Here is a 13,020-nt window from a genome sequence, read left to right on the forward strand (position 1 = left end):
TTCACTTAAAGGCAATATAGTTTGCCATCACCTTATTTTCAAAACACCACAGATTTATGATTTTCTCTGGCTAAATAACATGTTGTTTGTTTGCAGTAGTCTTACGTGCCTGTTAACGATTTTACTTGAAATGTTGTAAAATTTTGTAAAATTAAAAGAATAATAAACCATTATATTAGTTTCATAGCATCAGATAAATGTTTAGAATTGTATTTAATGTGATTCTTAAGTATATCTTTCCAAAAGATTCAATGGATAAACTATTCACTTTTGCACACAGTAATGTGTTCGAAAACAAATAAAGCTAGGGCAGGTGCCTGCAGTCTCGTGTAAGTAAACTGCATCTGAAACAGTGAAAATTATTATGTAAATAAGAACGGCAGTGGCCTGCTATTGCATGTTTACACCAGAGTCAAGTTTGCTAAAAGTAAACTTTCTCTGTAGAAATAAATTCTAAACTTGGAATCACTGTATCTGTCAAAAAAAAATAATCTAGGTTCAATCAATCAATGACCTTTAACTTCCCATAAACAGACATTTTGCTAGTAAAAATAGGAGTTCTGCACAGAACAATCTTTTGGGTGAAGTAATTAAGAAAAATGCAGCCAAAAAAACTCCACAAACTTTTATTTTCTGCATTCTTTATTTACATTAACAGTGAGAAAAGTTAATGGGTTTCAGTAACTGATACAAGCATTTGTATGAGGCATGTTACTATCACTCATTTTTTCTTAAATGAAATTACACTTTTTGCTAGTCTTAAATTAAATGGATCTACTGCTATGTCCTCTTTCTTCACTAGAAAATTCTCGTATTTCTAACTGATTTATTTTTGTCATGTGCCAGGACACGTGGAGAGCTGTTTAAAACCATTCTTAACTAACGTCAATAAACTGACTTTGACTTCAGCTTTAAAAACTCTGAGATTTTTATCTACACCCCCCTTATTTGCTCTTTACTTGCAGAGCCTGCCTGATGCTATTTTTGTCTTTGCCAGAGTCGTACTTGAGTTTATTCCATGTCTTTTGCTTTGCTTTAGATAAAATCATGCATTAAAAAAATTCCATGGATAGAACTTCATGGATAACTTGTAGCTGTACTTTTTTGCTGTTTTAAAGTACTCTCTCTTAATCATCGTCCAATATGACTGCTGTTAGGGAACAAGTGAGACTGTTCCTACTTGTTGCCAATGTGCTGGTAGATTCCTGCATTCTTGATTATCTGCATTCTTCTCGTTCACGCTAGATGACTCCAAACCTGTAAGTTTGGATAGGAAGGAATCTTGCTTCCAAATACATGTGTATGTTCTGACCGCAACCCATAGGTTTGTAAGTTCTAGGAAGCATAATTAATGTTGAATTATTTGCTGGAGAAAGACCAAGTGAACAATAAAATCGAGGACAACTAGTTATATCTATTCATGGTGGGGAGGGAACTTCAGAAAATGTAAGCAAGCGTTTATGGATAAATTATATGATAATGGACTAAAGAATTTGTTATACCACTTTAAGCTTGAGTTAACTCCACCAAAACTCTAGTTGATGTTCCTGATTTAATGGATACAAACTGGCCGATGATAATTAGTGAGACACACTGTATTGAACCAGACCAAGCTGAGGACTGGGATCTTGTGTTGTCATAGCTACACAAAAGTAGTCCCCTGCTTCTGACTTGTGTGGCTTCTCCTGACTTGCCAATAAAGCAGCTTTGCTCTGTGTAAGGAAGGTATAGACAGATGTATATGTTCTCTGCACAGATCATCTGTGGACTGTTGCATGGATGAAGAATAGAACTTGCCTTTCTAACACTGTAACAGCATCTGACTTAATGGAGTAACAAGAAGTAACTGTGAGCAATTCTTCAGGGGAACCAGCCCTAAGGAGGAGTTGCTGTCACCCAAAACGCACAGCTACTTCCTAAACAGTATAAGAGTCTTGGGTATCTTTGTTCCTGTCTTTGCGAGTGGAATAAACTATGGTGTGTAAAACAGTAGTTGCAAGTGCTGTAGCCAGGTGTATGTATTTTGAAAGGCAATATGAATAAAAGTGTATACAATTCAAAGGATCTGAAATCTGCTTTTTACGGAATGGGTAGCTTCATGGTTACACAATGTTATTGGGAAATGAACTCTCCGTATTTCTAGTAGGGATTGTGCCTTTGTCATTTGCTGTTATTGGTAGAAAAGAGATTTGAACTGGATTTCAATTTACCAGCCTTCACTAAAGGGCTGCTTCTTCTTTTTAAGTTTTGTAAACTATCAGTATAAAGATTCAACCTCGTAATCTTAGGAGTTTCCTTGCTTCGAGGGACTTCATGAAAAAGGAAATATTACTTCTTTGTTGTTAGAGTGGCTCACAACTGAGCACAAAGAGGTTAGTTTGCTGTAAAGTGTAATGGTGGTGACGTGTATGAAGTAGTATTTCCCTTTTGCAAACATCTGGAGGGAAAGGAGGGGGGTGGGAAGAGAAGGGAATGAAGCCTTTGGCTTTTACAAATCACTAATCTGAGTTTTCTTACGTCCTCCAGTGCCTCCCCAGAGGCCTAGGCAGAGGGATCGGTGGCTTCACTGCAGCTGCGAGTACTCACCTGCCGAGGCAGCCGGGCTGCGCGGGTTCCGCCGGGCGGGGGAAGCACCACGGGGAGGCGGGGAGCGGCCGGTGCCAGGGGCCACGCTACCGGCGAGGCAGATCCAGGGGACTCCGTCATGCTGATCCCCCAACCGTACCAGTCCCAGGCGCCTCTCGCTTCGTGCAGTCTGCCTCAAGGCCGCCCGCCCCCTCCTCCTTCTCCCCCGCCACCCGGCCCTGGCCGCCGGCGCGGCGCCTCAGTGGCCGCAGGGAAGGCCGGCAGGGGCGGGAGAGCGCAGCCCAGGTGAAGGCCTACGCGCCTTCCCCAGCAGCCGCTGGCTCCGCTCCGTTTCTCTCCCGCCGGGCAGCAGCGGCCGGGGCGGCGCAGAGCCGCCGCGCAGGCCGGGCACCGCGCTCCCCCCGCCGGCGGCGGCGCCTGCGCGAGTCCGGGGTGCGGCGGGACGGGGGGGGGCCGTGACGCGCTGCGGTGCGGGCAGGTTCCTACCGCCGCCGCTCGCATGAAGACGGTGGGGGCGCAGCGCGGAGCCGCCGCCCCGCCGCGGCCCGGCGCCCCCGCCTGAGCGCCGCGGGGTGCGGGGTACCCCCCGCTGCCACACCCGGCCCTCGGGACGGCGGCTGAAGGTGAAGCCCCGTGGGCGGGCATCGCTCTCGGCATCGCGGGCCGCAGCGGGGTTAGGGCCGGGCGGGGCGAGGCGCCCGCGGGGAGGGGCTGGGGTTGAGGCGAGGCGAGGCGAGGGGAGGCGAGGCGGGGCCCGCCCAGCCACCGGCTTTTCCTCGCGCAGGCACCCGCGGACCGGGCGCTGGCGGCCCCCGCCGCTGTTGGGGAGCGGCGGGTGTGCGCGGGCACCCGCCGCCGCGCTCTCCGGGAGCCGCGCCCAGCGCGTCCCCACCTGCGGAGATGGTTACGGACCCTGCGGTAGGAGCGGCGCCGGGGCCTGGCCGGGGTTCGGCGTAGCCGGCGGCCGAGGGGTGCGGTGCGGGGCCCTTCAGCCGCGCTTCCCGGCTGTGCGAGGCGGCCGTACAGCAAGACTTGGTCGTTCCGCTGAGCGGGAAGGCCGTGGGAGACCCCCGGTCCTGCGGCCTCCTGACGGCGCGGGTCCGTGGCCCCTGCCCGGCCTCGCGTGGTAGCGGCGTGGAAAACAGGGCGGCCGGAGTAACGCTAGGTTCGTGCACCGTGCGGCACGGCCGGCTGGACGGCCGCTTGACCTAACGCCCCTTGGTAGGAGTTTGTTCACGTTTTGGCGTCTTGTTTTTTTTTTTTCCCTTTCCTGCCTCCTCTCACAGCTGTGGAAATGTAGCACAGCAAGTATTCCACCAGGCGCCGGTGCAGATGCTCGGCACAGAGAATCGGGGAAACAGGCTGCACGTCGTGGGGCGGGTGGTGTTTTCCTTAAGCATAAACTTCTTTCAGGCACGGAGCTTTGTCAGATGTTTAGGTATCCTGACCTGGATGAACTTCCACTATGTGCACTTAACAGCTGTAAGCTTTCCGTGGTACGTTATAGGCAGAGGTGAAATTTTTCTGTGTACCCGTATGATGTAAAAACACTATGAAACTTCTGTAGAGCCTTATGGTACGAATGTTGATTTTTTTGTGTATTTGTTTTTCTGTCATGAGGGAATTAGCTTTCCAAGGCGTGTATTCCCATTAATGGCGTTCTTTTAGAGAAATACATGTGTGAACTACGTTCATAGGTTATATTTCATGGAAAGGCTTCCCTGTTCTGCAGGTGGTATTTTGGTGCTGCACATAATGATGGGTGACAGGATGCTGCTGATGGGATAGCCCCACCTTCTGGTTAGTCCTTCAGTGAAATCATACTTGTGACTTAAAGAGTTTTTCTGGAAATTATAGCTCATGATATGCATTGTGAATGCGAGTCTGTGTTGGAATATCTTTTTATTTTTTGGGCTGGGGAGTGACAAGGTAATATCCTTTTCTGGTGACCTTCCTATTTAATGTCAAGATTATCACATGCTGATCTTTCAGCAGAACAAATTTTTATTGTTAGTTTCTGATGTCTCCGTTTCCTACTGTGTTTTTCTTTATGCCAGCATAAATTAAGAAAAGTACATTATTATTTTTTTTTAAAGCTTTGTAAAAATAATTTTCTCCTTTCATTTTTTTTCAAAAAGGTGGGAAAGAATGCCAAACCAAGGAGTAGTCTTAGTTGGTAAAGTGATACCTGATCTATGTTTGTGTGAAGTGATACCTGATCTCAGGCTTAGCTTTCAGTTCAGGTTTTGGAGATGGCAATTCTCATACTTAAGTTTTCATATTTAAGAAGTTCACAAATCTTCTTGTAAATTGGAAGCTTTTGAACTTGAAAAATACTTATTTCTCTTGGTGATAAATGGTAACTCACAATCAGCTGGTTGTGGTATTAGTCAGCTTACTGCTGCTGGGAGCAACTTCCCTGAAATTATGTGTGAAAAGCTACAATTAGAGAGGGAAAACTCGGGAGAAGGCTCTCTGAAGTCCCCTTGGCTTACAGAAGGAGCTTGCTATTTCACCTCGTGTTTAGGTTTTAGTCTATGGAAGAGATTCAGCTTGTCACTCAGCAACTTGTCAGCAATGTATCTTATGATTAGAGACTTTGCAGTCTTTAAAATTCATGGTGATACTCTGCTGGACATATCTGGGAACCACCTGTTTTTTGGCTCGCAACATGTTAGTTGAAACTTCTCCTTGAATTCCAATATCTGTGAGCTGCTTGCTCTTAGGAGATTGCTCCCGCGATTTGAATTTCTAATGTCCAAAAGAACCGAGTGCTACTCAGGTCACCCCGGCCCTGGACTGTAACTGCAGCAACCGAAAGTGTTTAAGTCCTTGAACAACTTAGAGGGGAAGTCTGGTTTCTTGGAGTGAGTGTGAGCGTGCTGAACAAGGCAGCTGCTTGTATGAGTGCTTAGGAGGGATTTGTGATGGCAGTGTATCTCTGGGTATGTTTTCAAGCCCTGCCACTATCCACAGCTTAACTGTCCAATATCCTGTGCTAAGCATCAAGAAGATTATGGACTGTTCAGTGTGTGTCCTGGATACGTGGGCAGTTCAGCATGGTTTACATTTGGAAATACAGTTTTGTGACGGTTAAACATAGAAAGAATGGAAGTAGGGGGGGAGGAGGGGAGCACCCAAACATCCTTCCTTTCTTTTGCAACAGCTGCAGAGCAGGCAGGCCTGAAACTCATCCTAAAAGCTTAATGTATTAAAAGGAACGTATAAATTTTCACTACATCTTTAAAAAAACCTTACAATTTATGAGAAGGAGGATGTCCAGGGTTTTGCATTCTGGAGGTAGGTAATACTGTTGTAATTGCTTCAAGTATAATTCATAAGCTAAATGGTACAAATCAAGGTTTTCAAAGTAAGAATGGTTGCTGAGAGTTTTAGGGATTGTGCGAGGATTGTGTTTCTGCGTACTAATGAGGTTGAAGGGCTGGAAGTATATTTGAGTAGGTAAATTTGTAACATGGAGCTACAGATTTCTTTTCTTGTCTTTTTTTATTTCTGGATTAAAACCAGGCTTGAGGGTTTGCTTTAACTCAGCTGGTGAACTATCAAGTCTAATTGTCTGTGTTGATTTCTTTACAGACCAACCTTAGCTGTCAAGAGAGTGTAAGCCAAAGGAGCAGTCACTGGGTTAGAGGCTGGGAAGCACCTCTGACATTTAGCACTGTATCAATGAAGCGTTTCCAAGAGCTGGGGAAAGTTACTGGGTTTCCAGTTCTTGTTCAGTTTTTGGTCTAGGGAAATGCGTAGTTTCTACTATGACTGTCCTTTCCCTCCTGGCTATTTTTATTGCCCCCTCTCCGTGCCATTCACCTTCTACCTGATGAAAGGGTTATGCTAGCTGGGCAAGAAGTAGCTGACTTTTGCAGTATTTCTGTCAACTTAAATCATGCAAGCTTTGAATGTGATACTCTGTGAGCCTGGTGATGGCAAGTTTGTCGTGTCTGGAAGAGTAACCTTATGCTTGCTGTGCTCGTAACTTTCTAGGAGCTTCTTTCCAGGCAAGAAATGAAGTACTGTTTTCTTATTTTGCTCTTTTCCTGATCTTTTTTTTTTTTTTAAGGGACTCACTATTGGATATTTACAGCTTTTTTTTGGCTACACGTATCAGACTTTGTTTTTACAGTTAAGTGGATTGGTGGTAAGCGGCTGCATGACATAGTTGGCAAGCTGCTGTTCAGGGCTTTGATGCTTCAGTCTTCTGTGCGACTTTATGTATGTCATCTTGAAAGTCTGATTATATGCTGCAGTTTATCTAGTCACGTAAAAAAGTCAACACTTTGCTATAATGCAGCAATGGGTAAACTAATCAGCTGACTCTGTTTCCTACTATAAATGTTTATAGCAAAGGGTACAAGGAAAAGGCAGTAGCTGATTTTCAGAAGTATTTTTTTTCTTTGACTAGAAAGGTTGTTAGCCTTCTCATTTTATTTTGAATTTGAAAATTTTACTCTTTTCCACCAAGAACTTAAGATTTTTTTGCGACTTAGAGGAGTTGGTTAGCTTTAGTCATTAAGTAAAAGGTTATTTTCTGCCATTTCTGCCATTTTCTGCCAAGTCTTACTATTAAATCTGGAAGAAAAGAATCTCTAGTTTTTCTAGTATCTTGAACAAACTTTTTTTTTCATGGAAGGAATTCTTTTAGAATCATCATTTAGGTTGGAAAAGACCCTTGGGATCATCGAGTCCAACCATCAGCTCCACTCTACAAAGTTCTCCCTTACACCATATCCCTTAACACCACATCTAAACGAGTCTTAAACACATCCAGGGATGGTGACTCCACCACCTCCCTGGGCAGCCTATTCCAGTGTCTGACCACTCTTTCTGTGAAGAATTTTTTCCTAATGTCCAGCCTAAACCTACCCTGCTGCAGCTTGAACCCCATTCCCTCTTGTTCAATCGCTAATTACCTGTGAGAAGAGACCAGCACCAACCTCTCTGCAATGTCCTTTCAAATAGTTGTAGAGAGTGATGAGGTCTCCCCTCAGCCTCCTCTTCCTCAAACGAAACAGTCCCAGCTCCTTCAATCGCTCCTCATAAGATTTATTCTCCAGGCCCTTCACCAGCTTCATTGCCCTCCTCTGCACTCGCTCCAGCACCTCGATCTCTCTCTCATATTGAGGTGCCCAGAACTGGACACAGTACTCAAGGTGTGGCCTCACCAGTGCTGAGTACAGGGGGACTATCACCTCCCTCCTTCTGCTGGTCACACTATTTCTAATACAAACCAGGATGCCATTGGCCCTCTTGGCCACCTGGGCACACTGCTGGCTCATGTTCATCCGCTTGTCAATTAGAACCTCCAGGTCCTTTTCTGCCAGGCAGCTCTCCAGCCACACTTCCCCAAGCCTGTAGCGATGCATGGGGTTGTTGTGGCCCAAGTGCAGGACCCGACACTTGGCCTTGTTGGAGCTCATACCGTTAGCATTGGCCCATCGGTCCAATTTGTCCAAGTCTCTCTGTAGAGCCTCCCTATCCTCACGTAGATCAACACTCCCGCTTAGCTTCATGTCATCTGCAAACTTGCTGATGACACACTCTATGTCCTTATCAAGGTCATCAATAAAGGTGTTAAATAGAAATGGTCCCAACACCGAGCCCTGAGGGACACCACTTGTGACTGGCCGCCAGCTGGATTTAACTCCATTGACCACCACTCTTTGGGACCACCCATCCAGCCAGTGCTTGATCCAGCAGATTGCATGCTCATCCAGGCCATGAGCCGCCAGTTTTTCCATGAGAATTCTATGGGGGACAGTGTCAAATGCTTTTTGAAAGTCTAGGTAGACAATGTCCGCAGCCTTTTTTAATATACTCTTGGGTACGTTATAATTTTTTGATGACACTAAAAGCTTTTTCTACTCTTGCGTATTAAAGTATTAGGAAGAGATAACTGTTTAGTGTGTACTCAAAGCCATTCTGTCCTAATTCACAATTGAATTTAATTTAAGAAACAGCTGGTCCTGAACATTCTCTCGCTTGGGGTTGTTGATTAGGACTTTAGCTCCTATGACACTTCCCCAAAGTTAGACTGGGGATGGGAAGAGTATGGTTTTGTTTCCCCGTTCTTGTAGAAGGTTCAGGAACTGGGCTAGGAATAAGCAACTTCAGAAAACAAATTTTCACTGTCACGTTCATTACAACTCTTCATGTATACGGGTTCTGTTTACTAGATTGCGGTTGAGTACAATGTAGGATTTGCCAACTTGAAATTTAGTTGTGAAGCTTGAAAGATTTCCCCAGGTTTTCAATCGCTAGCGTTTTAAGTTGGATTATAGATAATCAAAACATGTATTGTACTGTGGATTGAGCTTTGAGGATATGAATCAGTTCGTACAAATAACTGTGGCATCTCAAAATGGCCTGTGAGAGTTTTAACCTAATACTAGGTCTCACGTTTTTATTAAGGAAATTATTCAAGTCCAATAACTTCGGTAGTTTGTATGGCTTTAAAATAGAAGTGTTTTCAAAACCCCCAATTTTTCATAAAAATACTTGTGGAAGATGGCACTTGGGGTACTGAACTGGGAAACAATAAGTCATGTGTGAATCAATAAATGATTGATTGAGGGGTTATTTAAGGTGTAATTTATAAGCCCTTTGCAAAGAGAGAGTCATCCTTATCGTACAAGAGGACGAGATGGTTGAGGCAGCACCGCTGTTTTAATAGCAGTGGGCAGTCCTTACTGCTGCCAAAGGAAGAGCACTGTGCTGTCCTGGTGAATGCTTCTTGTATAATCTCAAGTAACATACTGCAGTTTTCCGGATTGTGCAGGGATATTTCTGGGGTTTTGCTCTATACTCCGGGTAGTTTGCTTTTTGGTACTAAGACAGCGAGGCTTGCTGCCACGTCTTGCTGCTCATCCTAAATTTTCAGCACAGGGCCTGTTTCTACAAGTGTAAATTTACTTAGGTAAATAGTCTGTTCCTGCAAACAACTTACTACTTCATGTAGTTTACTTTTTTAAGCATAGTATTTTGGAATTAAGATTGCCGAGAGCCCAAAGAATGCAGTAGTCTTTTTATATGGTTGTGTTTAAACAGGCTTTTTCAATGTCTTGAAAAAGAATATTTCAACTTAGGAACAACTGCTGGGATTTTGGGTTATGTGAAATGATATGCTATGAAAGGCCAGTTTGCTTCTGGTTTAATCTGCACTAGGACTGGGGGGGACTTGTGTACTTCTGTGAGAGGTAAAAATGTCTTTTGGAAGCATAGCCTAGAATGCAATCACCTGATCTAGTGAAGGGTTTTGATTTACTGTTTTTCTGCCTAGCATTTATGAAATTTTAAATCATTACATGTTTTCTCAGTTCGTGCCTAGTTCCTAGTTATTTTTTAATTCATTGCTTTTTGACACAATTCTGTCCTCTGAACTTTTGTATTCCTTCCTTTTTGCATACTATGTTTTTTTTATACTACAGAGTTTGCAAAGATTTTGCTTAGTTACTTGCTTCCACTATTGGTAAATAAGTATGCAACAAAGAAGTGACTTATTTTGCTGTGCATGTGTTCATTGTTATTTTTTCTATACCTTTCAAATCAGTAACTCCATGATGAGCATACATGAAGTCTGAGCTCTGTCTTTAAAAGTACGTTGAGATGCACCTAGCTTTGGGTACAAAGCAACACATGGAAATACATGTAGATGAACAATCTTGCAGGTTTTGCAAACCTATTATGATAGAGCTACAATAGAACTGAAGCTTTGGTTTGTCTTTTCATTAATATGATTTGATATGTGGTTTTCGTAACTCATTTATTTATGATAATAAAATATCTTCTTTCAATATATAGTGAACAGACTCAAAAAAAGGCTTTTCTTTATAAAGTATACTAGTTAAGAAAAGGAGTTTGTGGAGAATAAAACCACAAAAAATAGAATATCCTGCAAGTAAACCAGATTTAATAGTACCAGTAAACTTTGTATATCCATACTTAGTTTTGATTTTTCTAGTTTCATTAGAAGAAAAGAACGGTTGTCTTTGGAATGTAGTTACATGGTACTTTTCAGGAAAGTCCTAGTATTAACCAGGGTAAATTTCAGAGGTCTCTGGCTTTCTTAAGGAGTTTCTTTTCTGGGTTGTTTTGCTTGTTTGTTTTTCTTGTGTGTGGGTGTGTGTGTGTAGGTTTGTTTGTTTTTTGTTTTGTTTTGGTTTTTTGAGGGGGATTGGCATTTTAAGAAAAGAAAATACGAAGATACTGTAAATTTTTTAGTTACACTTACCTGTCCACGACAGTCACGCTCCATGTTAAAGTATTTTGGTCAATTGAAGCATGTGAATTCTGTTTATGTAAACTCAGAATCTCTTCCAGCTTCAGTAGCAGACAGATTATCTTTGCTTTCCCTAAGAGACAGTTCTAATAGCAGGACTTTAGCATGAAAAATGGAATTTTTTCAGCCTGCATGGTCTCAAGAGGTAAGCTTTATCTGGCATGTGTTGTATGTTTTGCTTTCGAGCACGTCGGTTTTTATGGCAGAGTCATTTTGTGCTGTCTGACTAGTACTGCTCCCTTGGCTTGCCATTAGCTTGCAGGGTACTGTTAGATCTGCTTTCCATGGCAGTTGTTTGAAAACATACTCTTTCGGGAGACTTTCCATTGCAAGAAAATGGGCTTGATGGCTAGACAGTCTTGTATAATTCCCAAATATAGAGAGATATTTTGAATGTATGTATAAAAAACTTCCAGTTTCAGTGAAAAAGAAAAAAGGGGGGGGGGAAGTCAACCATGAAAGCAGAGCTGCTGTTGGTTAAAATAATTGAGCTTCAGATGTGACGTTACTCTGTGTTTAATATATGAGAATTTCCTTCGCATGTGATGTTATCAAAATGATAATGAAAGTACTCAGCATTGACGTAATGGTGACTATGCGTTTTTTTCCTTATTATGTTTGTAAATTAGAGTAAGGATTGGAGTTTGGTTTTGTTTCTGCCTTCTTTACTGTCCCTTAGTCATTAATGGAAGGTAAAAGGCAAAACAATTTACAGTGAATACACTTAACTGCAGGTTCCAGTGCATTTAAGCCATACATCAGTGTACTGAGTTTAATTTGATTTCTTCAGTTTTATTTAGAGATGGCTGTTCAGAGCATGTATAAATTCTACCCGGATGGCTTGCACTAAATAAGGGGTATACTCACTGTCCACTGAAATACGTGCATCAGTTGAAGTACCATAATCTTAAAGAAAATGCAAGCAGAGCAATGTGACAGTGTATGCAAAGTATTTAGTTAGTAGCATTTACTTCTTTTTTTTTAATTCCCTCTTTCCATTAATAGGTAGAGGATTGTGAGTAAATTTGATGATTAGGTGGCTTTCTACTGTGGTATGAAGTTCCTGATATTTGTGTGAAAACGAAAAAGGATTCCTCTAGGAGAGAAGACAAACAAGGGGAGTGGGGCAGGCACTGGCCTGATTTTAGTGAAGGGGATTTTTATTGATTTGCCTATATTTTTGAAACGGATGGCATCTTAGGTTTCTCTTCCCTCAAAGCAGCGGATCTAGGATCACAAAAGTAAATGAATGCCTAAAATGGGAATGGGACTTTGATTTTTGGAAGAGTTGGGATCCAGTTTTGACTGTGCAACAGATACAGATATGTGAGATCAGGGAAAAAGAGAGTTTGTTTGGTATCCCTAGTGAACGCTTTTGGCAAGAAACATCACAAGTACCTGATGTGTGATCTTCAGAGACTGCAGTAAGGAAGGAAACCTCAAACCTGGCAGTTGGCAAAGAAAAGTCCAAATCTAAAAGTTTCTTCATCCACATGGGGAGAACTAGGGCTGATTCTGATATAAGAGAGGATGGCACCACCTGGATTCTGTGACCCTGGTCATAATTCCTTTACGTTTTCTTGCAGAAGCCCTGAGGTCCAGTCACCTGTGCTAGCAGAATGGTATTAGTAGCAAGCGTTAAGATCACAGTACCAGAATTACGAATTCCCCTTTCATGCCCCATGCAGGTTTCTACTTGTGTCAGTAAAATGTCTTCTGAATCCTGTTACAATGTGTGACGAGAATTACTGCTTGCCTGGAGAGGCTGAGCATCTTAGTGTTCTTTTAATGCATATAAATCAATTTAGTATTGATGAAGGTGGTGTCCTTATGAGTCTTCTGTGGTCTAACAGGCACTCCCAGTAATGCCTAATAGATGCGCCTGAATATGAGGTCTGAATGAAATGGTGCCAGTTCTTTTCTTTAGCCATTGTTTTGAGCAAAAGAAAATAATTTTGTAATAGTGCTCACCATTTTGTGCAGTAGCTTTGTGGTTAGAATATTCATCCAGGAAGTAGGAGTCTGGTTTCCATATTATTCTGTTACATTTCAGCACATGCCAAAGCTTACATGAAAGGTAAATATTGAGGGGTATCCTCTGCCCTTTTGCACAAGCTTTGTCAATGAGTGGCAAAGTTTCA

At 42.9% G+C, this 13,020-nt stretch overlaps 1 protein-coding gene across 9 annotated transcripts in view; it reads left to right on the forward strand.

The window, feature by feature from the left end:
* Positions 1-485: 485 nt before the first annotated feature.
* The window catches only part of AGTPBP1 (ATP/GTP binding carboxypeptidase 1), an 81,973-nt gene continuing 69,438 nt past the window's right edge, over positions 486-13,020 (forward strand). For 2 of the 9 annotated variants that reach the window (XM_063319606.1, XM_063319608.1), the window contains exon 1: positions 486-3,209. The gene's annotated coding sequence lies outside the window, so the exon portion shown is untranslated. Of the gene's footprint in view, positions 3,210-3,316; positions 3,808-4,062; positions 4,083-13,020 lie in introns of those variants that run through there. The other 7 variants (XR_010069026.1, XM_063319607.1, XM_063319601.1 and 4 more) reach the window with 6 other exon arrangements.

Source organism: Chroicocephalus ridibundus, chromosome Z (assembly GCF_963924245.1).
Source record: "Chroicocephalus ridibundus chromosome Z, bChrRid1.1, whole genome shotgun sequence".
Lineage (NCBI taxonomy): Eukaryota > Metazoa > Chordata > Aves > Charadriiformes > Laridae > Chroicocephalus > Chroicocephalus ridibundus.